Here is an 18,931-nt window from a genome sequence, read left to right on the forward strand (position 1 = left end):
GATGTGAACCGTTGCAATGGCTTGTCTTAGTGACAATAAATAAAACCAAATAAATAAATAAATACAGAGATGATGAACTTTGGCCAGAATATCATTAAGTGACTGAGTTATTTGGTCTGCCAGCACAGCTGTTTACCAAGACCCCTCTAAAGAAATATCTTCTCTCCATAACACAATGCAGATATGGTGTGTTTGTGTGTGTAAGAACAATTCTAAGACCTCCAGAAAAGCAGTTCTTCCTGGAGGACAGTCTTATCAAATGGTCACACAACCAGGTCAGTTCCCTGGTCAAGATATCACAAGGTTAGATAGCATGACCTGGTCAAAAGTCTGATCATGAGATGACTGACACCCCTCAGTTGGGGGGAGCTTAGCAGCTAAAAATAAAGAAAAGACCCAATTTTGTGCTCCTGTTTTACTATGCAAGAGCACTTACATATGAATATCTGGGCTTTCAAAAACAGCACTGAAAAATGACTCAGGAAAGGGTGAGGAAGATATCCATTTAGCACCCAAGCCATCACTTTCTGCTTCTCCATCTGACTGAATGGATAAGCTTCAGTATCCTAGAGAGCACTGCATGGATGATGGACTACAGTGGCTTTCCTGGCTCAGTCATAGAGACCTCTCCAGGGAAAGACTGAAAGCATCTTCTAAAGTTATGGGGACATTTAGCTAAATTTATTAATAACATCCTAAACAATCAAGATTATCCTGATGGGTATTGCTCTGAGTTCACCTAGGATATGTTAAGTTTAAATTACTATAAATGTATGCTGTGTTAAGGATTGTAGTATAATTTTTTCACCTAAGTAGCATAAGTAGTGTTTAATTTTGAGCACTAAGCCTGAAAATAAAAAGGTCAGATTCTGAGATAAGCAGTTGTCCTTCCCTGGGCTTCTCCTATTGCATATAAGGTAATAAGAGTTAAACTTCAACAGCACTGTCCCTCCTGCGAAAGAAAGGGGAGAGACAATGGCGAGGAAAGTGGGTAGGAACCCACAGGCTACAGTATACCCTTTGAATTCCTTACAGCATTAAAGGAGAAGAAGAACCTGGAATTGGACAAAGAGAGAAATCCAGGGGAAGGAGACAGGATAAGAATCTGAGAACAAACTGGCATGGGGAAAAGATGGGAAAAGAAGAGAAGAACCTAAATGAAAAGAGAGAAGCGACAAGAAAATGAAGGGATGAATAAGTGATGAGAAAGAGGAGGAATTACCCCAATATTGACTGGGTAAATGTAACATCAGGACTTGCTAGAGACATAAAGTTCCTGGATATAATAAATGACTGCTTCATGGAACAACTGGTTCAGGAAGCAACAAGAGAGGGAGACATTTTAGATATAATTCTTAGTGGAACGCAGGATTTTGTGAGAGAGGTAATGGTGGTGGGGCCACTTGGCAATAGTGATCATAACATGATTAAATTTAAACTAATAATTGGAAGGGGAACAATAAGTAAATCTACAGCTCTAACACTAAACTTTCAGAAGGGAAACTTTGATAAAATGAGGAAAATAGTTAGAAAAAAACTGAAAGGTGCAGCTGCAAAGGTTAAAAGTGTTCAACAGGCAAGGACATTGTTTAAAAATACCATCCTAGAGGCGCAGTCCAGACGTATTCTATGCATTAAGAAAGGTGGAAGGAAGGCAAAATGATTACCATCATGGTTAAAAGCTGAGGTGAAAGAGGCTATTTTAGCCAAGAAAACATCCTTCAAAAATTGGAAGAAGGATCCATCTGAAGAAAACAGGATAAAACATAAGCATTGTCAAGTTAAGTATAAAACATTGATAAGACAGGTGAAGAGAGAATTTGAAATGAAGTTGGCCAAAGAGGCAAAAACTCATAATAAATTTATTTTTAAATATATCCAAAGCAAGAAACCTGTTAGGGAGTCTGTTGAACCATTAGATGATCGAGGGGTTAAAGGGGCTCTTAGGGAAGATAAGGCCATTGCAGAACGACTAAATTAATTCTTTGCATCCGTGTTTACTAATGAGGATGTTGGGGAGATACCAGTTCTGGAGATGGTTTTCAAGGGTGATGAGTCAGATGAACTAAACCAAATCACTGTGAACCAGGAAGATTTAGTAGGCCAGATTGACAAACTAAAGAGTAACAAATCACTTGGACCGGATGTTATGCATCCTAGGGTGCTAAAGGAACTAAAAAATGAAATTTCTGATCTATTTATTAAAATTTGTAACCTATCATTAAAATCATCCATTGTACCTGAAGACTGGGGGGTGGCCAATGTAACCCCAATATTTAAAAAGGGCTCCAGGGGTGATTCAGGTAACTATAGACCAGTGAGCCTGACTTCAGTGCCAGGAAAAATAGTGGAAACTATTCTAAAGATCAAAATTGTAGAGCATATAGAAAGACATGGTTTAATGGAACACGGTCAATATGGATTTACCCAAGGGAAGTCTTGCCTAACAAATCTGCTTCATTTTTTTGAAGGGGTTAATAAACATGTAGATAAAGTTGAACCAGTAGAAGTAGTGCATATGTAGCAAACTCCAGTTCCAATATTGAGTATATCTGTCCAATGAAAGCTTTTATTCTGAGCTGCAGGTTGATAGGATAATTAACTTGAAGGTGAGAAGTTAAAGTAAAACCATTTTTCTTCTTGAAAGCAAACATATAGCCCTATTATTGTGCAGGAGCACTCAGCTTGAGTGATTTGTTCTTGCATTGTAGTCAATTTAGGCCTAGGGCAAGAGTTGTGAACCCTGCTCCTCGAAAGTCATAAACATACCTGGTTTTCAGAATATCCACAGTGAATAAGCATGAGATAGAGTTGCATTCAGTAGAGGTAGTGCATGCACATTTATTTCATACATATTCATTATGTATATCCTGAAATCCTGGCTTATTTGAGGCTCTCAGTGATTAGAGTTGACCACCTCTGTCCTAGGGTCACTCCAGGGGGGGATATTTTTATTCACAATTTATTTATAAATCATTTATTTATTCATTTATTTATTTATTTACTTACTTATTTATTTACTTATTTCAAATACTATAATTATAACCTGCACTGATCACAATGCTCCAGGTGGGAAACAGCATTACCCACACAAATGTTCAACTAACAAAAATAAAAACACTACTAAGACTGATCCACCAGTTCTTCGTAAATATATAAAGTTAATCATCCTTGATGACATGAATCAAAGCCTCAAGTGCTTAATTTCCTCAAGATTTCCTCAAGATTCTTTCACTAGATATTTTGTCAAATCCACCAGTTTACCCAGTTCATATCAAAGTCTTCAAGACCACTCTAGCTCTTCATCCTGCAAGCCCCCACTTGAACCCGAACCTTCACTCTATGCTAAATGCCCTAAAACACAAGATGTCTAGACTTGCTCCTCATCAGGACCAGAAGTGTAAATGTAGGCCCTGGTCTGGAATGCGTATGCCCCACCCATGCCCCATCACTTTTCTGCCCCCTTCTTCTTCTTGATACGCACATGAGTATGTACATGCATACTTTGTAGCTTCTTAAAATGTGCATTTGAAAGTTATACAGTAACTTTCAAATGGATGCACGGGTGCATATGTATGCAAGTATTTTGGCACATGCCCAAAGATGCAGCAATTTTATAACATGAGCGCATGTACACACACACATCATAAAATAGCCTAGGCACGCGTATATGTGTGCCTAATTTTAAGCTTGTGTGCACCCAGAAGTGCAAATTGGATTTGAGCTATGTGAGATAATTTTACAATAGGTACACGTCCATGCCATGACCAGTTTCAACAGCTTGTCCACTAGTTTGCCTAGTTTAGAGCTAGGTCCTCCAAACCCCCCTGGTTGTTAAGCTGGCATACCCCCCCAGTTACCCCATACCTCTTAAACCCCTCACAGATGCCTGGAAATAGTTTTAAGACTTATGCCTTTTCCATAGCAAAAGTAAAGTTATATGGCACTGGACCTGGATGCACACCCCAGCATATCGGAACTTGCATGCACATCTCTTGGCCTTGCCCGGAATGTCCATCATCTGTCCACACCATGCCCATACCATGCCCTTTTTTTGCCCGATACAAGATGTGTGTGCATCGGCACTTGCGTTCACATCCAGGTATCTTATAAAATTGGGTGGACACACGGAAGTGCCAGGTGCATTCAATTCTACAGATTTTTGTGCTTGCCCGACTTTAAAAATTCAACTTTTAGTATTCCCTTTACCCCTTGATCATCTATTGGTCCAACTGACTCCCTCAAAGGCTTTTTTCTTCAAATGTACCTTGAAACATTTGTATTATGAGATTTTGCTTCCCCAGCAAGCTTCTTGTCAAATTCCGAGTTTTGCCTTCCTTATGAATGCCTTGCATCTAACTTGCCAGTGCTTTTCTTGTTTCCTATTTTCTTCATTCAGAGCCTTTTCCATTATTTGAAAGATGTAATTTGGGCTAGAATAGCTTCTCTCACCTTACCTTTTAATCATGTTGGCAGTTGTTTGGCCTTCTTTCCACCTTTTTTAATGTGTGGAATACATCACGTCTGAACTTCCAAGATGGTATTTTAAACAACATCCATCTTTACCTTTGCAGTTGCTTCTTTCAGTTATTTCTAATTATTTTCCTCGTTTGATCATAATCTCCCTTTTGAAAGTTAATGCTATCACAGTAGATTTCCTTAATGTCATCCCTCCAGTTGTCAAGTCAAATATGATCATATTATAATCACTACTGTCAAGTGGTCGCAACACCTTTATCTCTCGCACCAAATCATGGTCTAAAATAATACCCCCTCATTTTGGTTTATGTACCAGCAGCAACAAGATGAAGTCATTTATATCATCTCGAAAGTTTACTTCCTTAGCATGTCCTGGGGTAATTGAAATCACCTATTATTATTGTGATGCTAATCACCTATTATTATTGTGATGCTACTTTTGTTAGTTTCTCTATTAGCATCTCATTGTCTATCTGTTCATCCTGACCAGATGGATGGTAGCACACTCCCACTGCTATTTTATTCCTTATCTAACATGGAATTTCTATCCAAAAACATTCTACAGTGCATTTTGTTTCCTGTAGAACTTTTATCCTGTTTGACTCTATGCCTTTTTTAACATATAGCGCCTCCTCTTCACCAATTTGGTCTAGCCTATTGCGATATAATTTGTGTCCCGGTATCATATTTTCCCAGGAATCTGAGATGCAAATTATATCTATCTCTTCGTTCAGTGCTATACATTCTAACTCCACCATCTTATTTTTTAGGCATTTCAAAGTATGCATTTTGTTTGAATTAACAACTGCTTAGCAGTTGACAGGGGTAATGTGGAATCTTTCTGCTCTGTTTGCTCTTTGCTTAAACATGTTTATCACTGATTTATTTATCTGATTTTTATATTCCGCTTTTCAGCACTTCAAAGTGGATTACATTCAGGTACTATAGGTATTTCCCTATAGTACCTGAAATTCACTATCCCCAGAAGGCTTACAATCTAAGGCCTAGATTTATCAAAGTGCTAGAAGTATAGCAGAAATAACATTCACAATTTTAAAAAAAAGGGGACATGGTTAGGCTAATTTCCTTGCTCCCATATTAGTAATTTCTGCAAGCTGCAATAAATGTATCACATCTGCAGTAATTTTTGCATTGCATACTGATTAATCCACCACAGGCACAAGAGAGAGAGAGAGAGAGAAGGAAAGTGAGAGAGAGAGAACACCTCTATAGAGAGCAATATGTAACTTTACTATTTATACCACTGTAAGAGGGGAACTTTTAACTCGGCTTGGGATTTGGGAGTTGGGGTAGGTTTGGGGGGGGGGGGTGCAGTTTTACATACACAGTCAGAGGTATGAACAGCAAAGTTGACATCACTGAAGATTTTCTGTCATTTGGAGTGCTGAAAGGTAAAAGAGGAGTTGATTTTTACAATGACTCTGTAAGTTTGTACCTGAGGCAACAGAGGGTAAAGTGACTTGCCCAAGGTCACAAGGAATGCCAGTGGGATTTAAATGCTGGTCTCCTTGGTTCATAGCCTGCTGCTCTAACCACTAGGCTACTCCTCCACTTAAACATACCTGGGCTACTTTAGCATTTATTGCAACCTCTCTATCGGGATGTCCTAATCTATTTTGTTAGTATCATTCAAAGATACATCATTCTAAACCATGCACTTTTGAGTAACTTATCTAGTTTAAAAGATTATCTATCTCTTTTTCAAAGGTTAATGCCATCAGCCTGGTTCTGCTCTGCCTTAGGTGGCGCCCATTCTGTTAGTATAGACCCCCACTTCCCCAGCATGTTCCCCAGTTCCTATCAAACCTATTACCCTCTTCTCTGCATCAACGTCTCATCCATGCATTGAGACTCTAGAGCTTGGTGTGTCACTGGGGTCCTGCACATTGAACAGGAAGCATATCTGAGAATAGCACCCAGGTAGAGTGCATCAAGCTAAGGTGAGAGTACAATGTAGATAACTCATCTTTGTGTGCCTTTCCTCATTCCAAATCACATCAAATCTTCAATGATGTGTACTGTGCTGTTTGTATGTTTTGCCCCCCCCCAAAAAAAAACAAAACCCTAGACTACCACCAAAACCTCACCTTGAGTTACTAGATAACCCTCCTATATATAGTGTCTCTCTCACTCCATGCACTGCTCTCCCTGCCTGAAATGGGATTTAAATATCATTTCAGGCATAATGCCTGTGTTGTGCTATTGCATGCAGAGTTAGCACTTCTCATTTTCATTTACTCCTCCCAAAATCTGCCCACTTGAATATATTTTGAAACTTTGCATGGTCAGTGTGTGATGTGATAAATAATGCCTGCATTATGGTGTCAGGGATCTAATGCATTTTGATGAATGACCATGTAAGTTTGTACCTGAGGCAACAGAGGGCAGGGTGGCTTACCCAAGGTTGCATGGAGTGGTAGTGGGATTTGAGCCCTGGTTTCCATGGCTCAAATGTTATAGTCCTGGAAATGGACCCCTGTTCCGAGGTAGAGTAGCACTGCCCCAAAACGGTTCAACCCTTTTAGGTGTCTACCGTCGGTGGGCAAGGCCTGAAGATGCAGATGTTGAATGAAGACTTCACCCTGGAGGCTCATGATTCCCCCAGGAGGAGCTCGTAGGAACCCAGCCACTGGGACTTAGGAGACTCACCAAAGACTGATTGTAGATCTGGATGCAGGCGCCTCCTGCAGGTCATTGATTCCAGACGGCTGACGCCTCCAGCAAGTCGTAGACAGTCCAGGAATGGGAGTCGAAGGATAGTCAAGAGCCGGTCCAAAGGTTAAAGTCTAGAAATGAAGGATAGTCAAGAGCTGGTCCAAGGGTCAAAGTCCAGAAACGAGTCAGGAGAATGGTCCGAAGTCAGTCCAGGATCGAGCCAAGAAGATCACCGCAGCCGGTCCGAAGGTCAAAAGCCAAGAAGTCAGTCCAACAGAAGGCAGGAGCGGGACATGGAGCGGAACGGAACCAGGAACACGGAACACAAGCAAGCCCCCTCCAGAGCCACTTAAATACCCAGAAACAGGAAGGAGTCCAGAGGAGGAACCACAACAACTTCCTGTCATGGTTCCTTTAAATTTTGCAGACAGTCGCGCGCGCGGCCCTAGTCATCCCCAGAGGGGGACGGAGCCAACCCAGCCGAAGAGGAGCCATGCGGTCGGACGTCAGTCTAACCACTAGGCTACTCCTCCAGCCCCCACCCTCTGCTGAGCTCCCAACTTGGTATCAGATTAATAGTGGCATCCGTGCACTGGTCAGATGCCATGTCCTTGTTTCTCTTTTTGTGTTTTATATGTTAAAAAATATCCACTATACGATCACTTGCTGTGTTTTCCTTCAAAACTAAGATGTCAATTATTTAAAAGTGTGTTCTGACTTCTGAGCAGATTACAGCTAATAAAATCCTGTTGACTGCAACATACTGGGTTGGTGTTTGTGTGTGTGATGTGTGCTGCTGGCATATTGCATGAAGCCATCCATTGCATATGCAGATTATAAAATGTTATAATAGATCTCTGCATTCCAATATCAATGTGAGGTTGTTTGAATGTTATCTTTTAAACTTGTGAGCCTCGAAGGGGAAAGTGTGCAGGGCTCCATGGACACTAGAGTTAGACAGCACAAAATACAGTTGCATCATCCACAACTATAGTAGTACACCTGATGCCTGAAATACACCTACATATCACTCTATTTTATTCTAATCAAGATTTTCATGTTGGCCCCTTTTGACATGCAGCTATAATATAAAGATTTTTTTAAAAGCATAGACAGATACAAGATAACACATCACAAAGAAAAGTAAGACAGTTTCATAGGAGAATCTATTTGGGGACCAGACCACTGCATCAATGATCTTATGATCAGGATATCAAAAGGGAAATTGAGAACAATCCAGAAATATAGGACATTTTGGGGGGTAATACTCAAAAGCACTTAGGTGCATAAAACTTGGTAGCTCTTTGAAAATAGCCTGATGAGTATGCTTGTATTAGTATTTGCAGAACATGATTTGGCACATACTTATAAGCATTCTAAATAGGCATACTGGGGGGTGGAGTTGAGGTGGGATCAGGATTTATATGCATTCTTTTGATTTTCAGAAATATGTGTATACATCCAGCAGCTATGAGACCTACTGTTGCTTGGGAGCAGGCAGACCTCAACAGACTGACTGCCTCCCCTGTACTGGCCTGGCATGTGGATCTGTGTAATACCTGTTCGCTAAGGCTGTTAGGCTACCTGTGATGGGTCAGGTGAAGCAAATAGCTTCTAACACACCTTTGCATTGAGTTTAATGACATGATCTTTTTATTAGGAAAAATGTGGGTGCTCTTAGAGTCATTAGAAACTTTACTGTGACACTGACATTTCTGAGCTGAAGGCATGACACCATCTGATACCTTAAATTGTCTACCTGTAGCTTTAGGCTGTGCCGTTAAGTTTCAGAGCTACTTGTGATTTATAGGATTTCTAAAATTGTTGCTCTCCATGTTCAAGCTCCATCTGTTGCCCCAACCCATCTATGGTACTATCTCACCCACATGTGAGGGATAGGACAGCATCCTAGGTGTAGGCCGGCCAAGCAAAGCACAGCAAGTTAGGCCAATCTACGGGCACTGTGGTGGAAATCGTACACAAACTCTCTTGTAACATATGCCTCTTTTAGATTCACTATCAGTCAGAAAACATTAGGCATGCCACATGTATTTGGTGTTATTGTTACTTTGACTACAATTTTTCAAGTACAGTCTGATGAAGTCTAAGTAGGTGTATGTGTTTTCTGTTATACACTGAACCAGACAGAGGAACAGTGCGTGAAAGAAAGATGATAGAAAGCAGCTACAAACATTCTACTGACCTCCCCTCCATGGAAGGGGAAGGGATAGTTGAGGCCTAACAGGCAAAGTCGTTTTCTATGAGGCTTTGCTGAAGCTGGCTGCCGCTCAGCATGGTGACATCGGTTTGTACAGGTGCACATGGGGGATTCGGGGTAGATCCAGAAGTATCTCCATTGGTATCCCATAGCATAGAGTGAGATTATGGAATACACAGCAGAGCAGCACTATATCTCCTATTTAGGTTGGGCATACATTAAAGCTCCACCCATTTTGTCCAAGATGCATTCTATGACACAGCGAGTAGAACATAAGACCTCATTGTACCTCATCTCTGCTGGTATGGGTTGGGAAGAGCAATGGGTGTGAGAAGCCAGGTCCTGCAACCGTATCCCAAATCTCCGGTGGCAAAGACAGAATGGGGCATCAATCACACTAGTCACTTAGAGATCTAGCTGCCAAACCACAGCATGCTATAAGATAGTAGAAGCTAATAATCTGTAGCTTAGCCTGAGCGTTAAAAGCTTATTTCCCATCCCTAAGTGCATGCCACCTTTTTCTGGGACACTATATGACCAGTATAGCATTAGCTGAATCCAGGTCAGATCTTCCTGATTAGTAAACTGCATCTGGGGATTCCACCAAATGTGTGGCAGCCCTTCACAACCAAACTAAGGCTACTTGTTCATGACAGACATCAAACCCATCAGAGCTGCCACACCTATCCTAGCAGAAAAACCTCAACCTCATGGTCTGAATGTACAAGTCCCTAGTTGCTCTGTAGTATATCCTCCAGAGATACAAATTTGTCAGCCCTGACACAGGAAATATGCTAGGCCCCAAAATGCATAGTCAGCTGCTTATGATTTACCTGTGTGATGGGCAAGACAAACTGTGCCTGACATCCTGGATGACCCATCATTTTCAGGCCATACCTGTTCTGCAAGTACCAGCAGTGTGGACATTTAAAGGTTGTGATTAACCTGTAAGATGTCAACTGCTCCAAATGGAAGGATTGGAAAGGCCACTTTTTCAAGTGAAGCTATATAAAGTGTGCAGTGCCTTCTCACACATCAAGCTTTATGGCAAGCCCATTGGGTTGTGGAAGATCTCCTCCCTGTCACAGGGTGGGATGATGGCTATGTGAGTGCAGTTAATAGCTCCCAGAATATTGGGAAAGTTAGCTATGGCATAAAAGCCTTTATTCAATTCCATCAGACCCTTTCTGTCCTGAAGAAATGCTATGTAGCTATTCATGCAGTCAGATACAGCTGTTAATGCCTGGTCTAGACACTGGGAAAAAGTGGTTTAGGACATTCCCCCCATGAACCCTACTGTCATTTGTAAGGAACTGCTTGCCAGGAAATGCAGGGTGGCCAATAGTTGGTGAAGCATGGCACATTGTGGCGCATCTCTTTGCCTGGATCCAGATCACCTCAGATTTGTTCATATAATTCCAGGATAGCCCAAGAGCTGAGGTGATACCTGCTAATCATATAACCCTCTTGCATGCCCAGCAATGAGGCTCGTGGAGGAAACATGTGGTCCCTGTATCTGATCCACCTTGCCAGCCTGCATACCAGGCGCTGCAATGGGTCCGCACTCTCTCCCTGGGGGCCAGTGGGTTGTGATCTGTTGCAGGGACTTCCCTAGGAGGGGTTAGAACTTCCCTTGCCTGTTCTTGTGATCATTGTTGTTTCTCTTGTTGTTGTCTGCGGCGAGCCTCCTGAAGCATCCAGTATCCCAGAACAAGTAAACTTGCCACAAATATTATGGGTTTAAGGAGACAGGCCAGGTAAGAACAGGTGTTTTTATTGGCCCAGGATGGCCTGGTAGGTGTGTCTGATAGAAGACCTCTTTTTATCAAGCACGATAATAGCTGTGATAATAGCTGCAATCTGCGATAACGGCCGCGGGCGCAATAAAATGTTATTTCCCCTTGTACCACAAAAAAAGGTGTAGTTATGTCTGACATTAAATCCTGTGTTTGTGTGCGTTAAGCTATCTTGAAATGTGGTAGGATACCTTAATTTGATTTAAGTCCATGCTAGCTTGTAGGGATGTGCAATTGTTTAGGACGAATTAGGCAATTTCAATGAAATTGCCTAATTCATCCTGGTTTGGGGAACCCGAAAACTGAACCAAATTTTCCTGAAATTATGAGAGAATTTGGCTTTCGGGCTAGTATGCAGTAACTCCCGTTAGTGCGCGCTAAAGTTAAAATGTTAGCGCTCACTAACGGAAGTTAGCACGCAGTAACGGGGAGTTAGCGGCTCCTGTTAGTGCGCACTAACCTGAAATTCAAGTCCCCCGATTTATAAAGGCCCGAACCACGGGAAATAAGATATTTCCCGTGGCGGGCCGAAAACGAAGGCCAAACCGAAAGGTTCAAGCTTTGCACATCTCTACTAGCTTGCATTTATTACATGTGTGAAGCATGTTTGACCACATTTAACATGCATTCAGGCCTAATGCACTTTGATGAATAATCTGATAGGTGAGATAGTGCAAAAAGATGTTGTTTTTGTTTCTTTTTCGTTCTATGGGTGGGCCTTTTTGGGCAATCCCTGGATCTTTTTTTTTTTGGTTCACGTTTCATCATCTAAAAAAAAAAACAGAAGCCCCCAACATTTCCCATTTATTAAAAGATGGAGCACCCACCCTCCTGACTCCTCCAGGCACTGGTAGCCCCTGTCACATCGTAAGAGCAAAAGGGTGACTAACGCCATTTTGACTAATGGCAGCCACTGGCTTGTGAGCAGGAGATCACTCCTGGGTCCCCCACTAAACCACCATGGATTTAAGTTAGTCCTGGAAGGGGTCAGAAACATAGCTGGGGTGCTCCGCTAATGGGGGGGCTCCATCTCTTAATAAATAGAAAGGGTTGGGGGTTCTATTTTTTTTTCTTAAAATGTGCTTTTTTAACTCCCCACCCCCAAAAAATGATAGGAAAAACCACACAAAAGTTTTGTTTTTTCCAACCTTTTTTTAAATTCCCAAAATGCAATGGGATAGGAAATATTATTGGTATTTCTTATTTCATTGCAAATTAATTCCCACCCCTAATTCATTCATTCATTCATTCATTCATACAATGTAATGTTCACTTTTCCCTCTGTTTTATTTACTTTACAGCATCAGAGCACTGCAGTCTCCGTAAAAGAGTTAAGATAAAACACTCCTGCTCTTGTCTATGTTCACTGTCCCTCTCCTCAGAATTCTGTAACTGACTGAATTTTTCAGATATAGTGATATCCATGTTTCTGGCTATGAAATCAGAAAAAATACTACCAAGTAGTCCGTTAATAACATACTGCCAAATACCTCTAAATATCCTCCTATTTAAGGTAATAGTACAGAATAAAGATTTTAAGTTTTATTTGATGCAGGTATTAGGCTTTTAAAACTCTCAGTAAGCCTAATTACTGTATAATTTACAGTGTTTTTACAAAAGCCTTTTTACAGCATTTTATATGCTCTCCCCACTAGGCAGTTCTCTAACCATAGCAATGGCTCCTTCTGAACATTTCAAACTGCTTGGAACTGTGCCAATTTAAGATATTCACTGGAATTTATCAGAAAAAATTTGGACTGGATTATCTTAAAATGCCTGGAATGGACTAAAAGTGTGCACAAAATTTAAACTTTAAAATACTTTCTCATTCAGAAATTATTATCTGAGTTCTTTAAAAGGTGTTAGGTGAAGTTCCTGGTTGTTTTCACACTTATTTCATCTTTTATTTGTTCAATTAAAGAGACACACCTACATTTTAACTTGATTTCTTTCCAAACTTAAAATAAATAAAAGCTCATGTTCTCATTATTTAACACTACCTTGATAACTACAACCTTTATTCCAATTTAATTTGGCCATTTTAAGCACTTTTAAGCCCATTTTGGATTGCTGGTAATTATTTTACTTTACTTTTAAAATTTCTTTTAGAGTTTATCTGGGGCCAGAATAGAGGTTTATAATCTCCCCATATTATTCTTAACTTTAGTTTGTTTTATTATTCTGTTTTTTATTTGATATATTGGGATTGCATTTATACCTCCGGGGCTTCCAAAATCTCATCAGAGTTTCCTTGAAACTCTCCCATTGAGGAAGGACTATTTTTATATTTGTTATTTATTTAGTTTTTGTTTTATTTAACTTTTAATATTAGGCACACAATTTACATCATTGTCATTCCAGCATCAAGGCCTAATTTCCTGCTATTCCAGGGACTTGTTGGAACCTCTAGGGCATGCAATTTCTCTTCCCCAGCCACAACAGCATTTCCAGGGTTCCCACTCCTAAAATGAAAACAATTGCAGAAGCCTTGTCTCTCCCATAATCGTGTGAGAGAGATAGAGAGCATGTGGGAGTGACAACCTATATGTGATATCATATGAGACTGAGACCCTGTGTAAGTGTATATGTTTGTCTGGGAGTGTGAGCCTGCATGTGTGACCTGAGTGTATGTGTGTGTGTCTGTGTGTGTGTGTGTGTGTGAGGTAATGTGAATCTGATTGTGAAAGAACATGTAAAAATGAGAGTCTGTGTGAGTTAGGGGGGGACTGAAGCCTCCATGTAAGAGAGAGCATGTGAGAGTGAGAGCCTGTGTGTGTGTGTGTGCAAGAATGGGAGTCTACATGTGACAGAGGGCATGTGAGAGTGAAAACCTGTGTGTGTATGTATTAAAGGGATTAATGTGAGAGAGATCATGTGAGAACCTTATATGTGAGTGGGAATGGGAGTCTGTATGTAAGAAAGCATATAAGTGTGAGAGATTTTGTGTGTGTGTGTGTGTGTGTGTGTGTGTAGGGGGAAATGGAAGACTGTATGTGAGAGAGAACACGGATATATGGGACTGGAAGGCTGTGTATGAGAACTTGTGAGAGTGAGAGCTTGTGTGTGTGGAGGAATGGGAATCTATGTGTGAGAGAGAGCATGTGGAAGCAGGAGCCTATGTGCATATGAGAGAGAGAGAGAGCATGTGAGAGTGAGATCTCGTGTATGTGAGAGTTGTATATGTGACAGAGAGTGTATGTGAGAGATAGCCTGTATGTAGGTGTTTGAGGGACAAAGAAAAGAAGAGAGGAAGACAGAGAGAAACAGAAGGACAAAAAGACCCTGGAAAAGGAATTGGATCAAACAGTTACCAACAAGGTCCCTGAACTTGGTGGTCGGTGAAACAGATAACTATGGGAAAATAAGTGTGGGAGCTTGCTGGGCAGACTGGATGCGCCAATTGGTCTTTTTCTGCCTTCATTTCTATGGTTCTATGTTTCTATGAATTATGAAAAGACAGACAAGGGGAAAAAAAGAGACCTGGACCAACAGATTGGAGAAAAATAGATCAGAAAACAAAGGTAAAAAAAAAATATTTTGACTTTCAGCAATTGGAATATGCCATCTTTGGGAATGTGCATTTCTTATATATTTTTGTATTTTGCTTTTTCTTTAGTATTCCACTGTTCACAGTCTGGTTTCTTGGGATTTCCATTTCAATTTTGCCTGCATGTTTTTCTGTTTCTAACTTGTAATATCTTATTCTGTATTAGGAAGGGGTCTGTCGGTGGCTGAGCATTATTTCTGCTAGCATGTAGTTTTTCTATAGGGATTTATCACAGTCCAGCTTGTTGTTTGCTCAATAGGTGGTGTATTGGTATTTATGGTGTAATATTTGCATTGATGGATTTTCATAGATGATTGCTGCTGTTTGAGCCCTGAGAGTTAGTGCTTTTATGGTATGGGATGGCAAGTTTCAATTTTTTTTTTTTTTTGCAGGGGTTTATGTTATTTCACAAAGTATTTGGCAGTGAAGGAAGTTTGTTTTGCTGGTACTAAGGTGACACCAGAATTTGAAAATATTTGTAATGAATATTGGGTTGTAATATGAACTGTCCTAGTTCTGTTCTGTAACCACTGCAAATCTTAATTTCTTATGATTATTATGATTATTGCTGTTTTATTGTCATTATGATTTTCTCTGTATTTTTAGAAAGAGGATACATAAAAGAATACATTGATATTTGTTTTATTATGTGATTTACTGGATCTGATATTTCCATTAACTGCTCATTGTTTACTTTTTACATGATATTTTGTATATTTATCAACTGCAATAAATATAATATAAATTAATACAGATAATTAAGGCATTTTAATGTTGGTAAGTGATTATAATAATTGAATTAAAATATTTTAAAGCATCACTCATGATGCATGATGGCTGTTGCAGACTACTTAGAAATCCATTGTCAGGTGCATTCTAAGACATTATATATCATTAAGATTACAACTAGCAGAGCCTATACCTCTATGCCGCCTACTGTCAATCAATGTTAACCTTGGGCCCCTCAAAAAAATGAATTCTGTCTATGCAACTTACAAAGATTTCAAGCCAAGAATAAAGATAAACAGGAATATATCTCTTGTGGTACACATAGGCGGTTATTTTCTAAAGCTATCACACGCATGTGATAGCTAGCTCGGGGTGGAATCGGCCCCAGAAGCGGAGGAGTCGGGGCGGCACCGGTGCCGACCCTGCGAAGACTTCACAGGCAGCGAAAGTATGCATCCTTTTCGCTGTCATTTTCGCACCGAATAACATGGTGTAGTTATTTGGCGCGATGCCAGCAGCGATCACACCGCTGGGGTGCGATCGCTGCCGGCTATTTCAGGACCACCCCCCCACTTCACCTCCCCGCTCCCTATTACCACGGGATTCAGAGAGCCCGGCGGTGTTAGTGAATCCAGACCTAAGGGATGTGTAGTGCATACAAATATTCATTCAACTGGACCAACACACAACAGCAACGTCACAGCATCAGGAGAGACAAATAGTGCTTGAAATCTAACTTCCAGCCATATATAGACACACAAAACAATGCTATGCAAGCATGTCATCTAACTAGATAAATGATGCCTGACCGACGTGCTGCAAATGCGCAGTAGAGAGCAGCTCTACTGCGCATGTGCGGGCGAGCACGTCGGTCTTAGGCAGGGTAAGGAAAAAAAAAACATGGCGGCGGGTGGCAGCAGTAGCGGCGGCGGTGGCGGTAGCGGGCGGTAGCGGGCGGCGGTAGCGGCGGCGGCGGTAGCAGCAGGCGGCGGTAGCGGCAGCGGGCGGTAGCGGCAGCGGGCGGTAGCGAGGGAGGGACGGACTGAGTGAGAGGGAGGGAGGGAGTGGGAGGGACGGAGAGAGGGAGTGGGAGGGAGTGACTTAGTGAGAGGGAGGGACTGAGGGAGGGAGGGATTGAGGGAGGGAGGGGGAGGGAGGGACTGAGGGAGGGAGAGGGAGGGAGGGACTGAGAGGGCGAGAGAGAGGGAGGGAGGGACTGAGGGAGAGAGAGGGAGGGAAGGACTGAGAGGGAGGGCCTGAGTGAGAGGGAGGGAGGAGTGGGTGAGTGTGTGGGAGGGAGGTAGGTAGGGGGTGGGGAAGAGTGAGGGGAGAGGGAGAATGAGGGAGAGGTGAGAGACAGGGATGTGAGTAAGTGGAAGGTAGAAGTTGTGGAGGCAGAGAAAAAGGGAGTGGAGGAGGGCTGAGGGGGAGGGGATGGATTGAGAGAGGGTGGGGAGTGACTGAGGGAAGGGGAGAGAGGTGGGAGTGACTGAGGGAAGGGGAGGGAGGTGAGAGTGAGGGGAAGAAGGCAGTGGGAGACAGAGGGTGAGTAAGACTGAGTGGGAGGGAGGGGAGGAGTGAACGAGGGGAAGGGGGAGAGAGGGAGAAAAAGTGTAGAAGGGTGCTGTGTTAGAAAATGGACTGAAAACAAAATGTAATGTAGCCCGTTTTAACGGGCTTAACGGCTTGTATAGGAATAAAATACTCACCATGGGATATCGGAATACCACCCATCTAAACATTTCTTAGACTTCCCTCTATAACCTCTCCTGGTTACTAGGACACCTATGAATGCATAAACTGTTCATCTCTGTACCCTGGAGGGAGGGTGTTTCATTCTTTCTTCCTGAAAAAAGAGGGTCCAGGCTGGTATTTTCTTGGTCTAAACATGCATAAACTAATTAGATGATATTAAAAAATTGCCTGTAAACATGCCAATGCCCTTAATAATAGAAAAGCAAACACCTGATTGCATAGATAATACAGATCAACTATGGTTAAGAACCCACAAATAATGGCATTACAAATGATCATGTCTTACCAAATAGATGCAGAGAGACACTTGCAGGGTGCTGTATTAGATGTCTGGAGGATGGACAGCAGGAAGGTAGACCATGGGGAAATCAGAAGAGTGAATCAGCCTTCAAACATCAAACAATTGAAATAATGTGACATCAACGTTTTGATAGTGTCATGCATGTCCATAAAAGTGGTGATGATGAGGAAATTAAAAGATCTGTGTCTTTCATTCAGTTGAAAAACATAATATGAGAATGAAAGGAAAAACAGGGCCACCTGTATAAGCAGGACAGTAGATGGGATGAATTTTTTTATTTCATGTGGTCTCAGTCTGATGGCTATGTCTTTAATATACATATTTATTTCTATGATAATATCTTGTTTTGAGCATTTTAGGACACGCTGATCTTCATTTAGGAGATCATTTAACTCAGACTGGATCTGTAGGATCTTCAAAAGGATGTATATAGAAGTGAGGCTGTTGGGAGAATGGACAGAGACTTTATTAGTTTCACAGTTAGACAATATGCGCTGTTGTTTAGATAGTAAGAAGATTGGTATTTTAATGCAGTTAGATGTTCAAGCATCCTTTGATAGTATTTTGCATTTGAAATTAATTAGAAGGTTGTCTGAAGCTGGCTTGGGGGAGCATTGTTTTAAAAGGTTGTTTTTTTTTTCTCCAAGGAAGAACACAGCTAGTTCAAGTGGATGGCAATCAATCCGGCCAATATTCTAATGAGCAGGGGGTTCTGCAGGAGTCTTCCCTTTCTGTGGTTCTTTATAACATCTTCTTACAACCCTTAGGTGCTTTATTAGCCTTGCTTCAATTAGTATATTGGATTTATACTGATGTACAATTTTATCTACCAAGCAATAAGATCAGGGCATTTCCTGTTGATTCTTTTAATCATTATTTTAAGATCATTAACCATTGGTTTGAAGGGAATTACTCGGTTCTCAATTGTGCTAAAACTTCAGTGTTATGGTTAGGACCTTTGCCCTTGCCTGTTGTGCATCAGTTACATATACAATGTGATGTGCACTAGAATTTGTAAGTGAGGCACAGAATCTAGGATTTGTGTTGGATTCTAAATTGTTATTAACAGCGTAAATACAGAAAGTGCTAAAACTACATTCATTAAGTTGTGATTATTGAGGCCTTTCCGATATATTATTCCTTCTCTTGAATTTTGCTTAATGGTTCAAGCTATTGTTTTATCATAATTAGATTACTTCAATACATTATATGGGGATGTGTCTGAAAATCTATTGCATGCTTTGCAATTAATCCAAAATAATGCCGTCAAAACAGTGTTTGGTTTACAGTTTAGGGATCATATGTCTCCTCATTTAAAAGACTTACCCCCAGGTTCATCAAAATGCTATAATAATGCATGGATAACAGCTGTGGTAAGAAAAAGGGGTGTAATCATATCAGTTTTTGCACTCTGCAACTGGGGGGGGGGG

The sequence above is a fragment of the Rhinatrema bivittatum genome, chromosome 3 (genome assembly GCF_901001135.1).
Source record: "Rhinatrema bivittatum chromosome 3, aRhiBiv1.1, whole genome shotgun sequence".
Lineage (NCBI taxonomy): Eukaryota > Metazoa > Chordata > Amphibia > Gymnophiona > Rhinatrematidae > Rhinatrema > Rhinatrema bivittatum.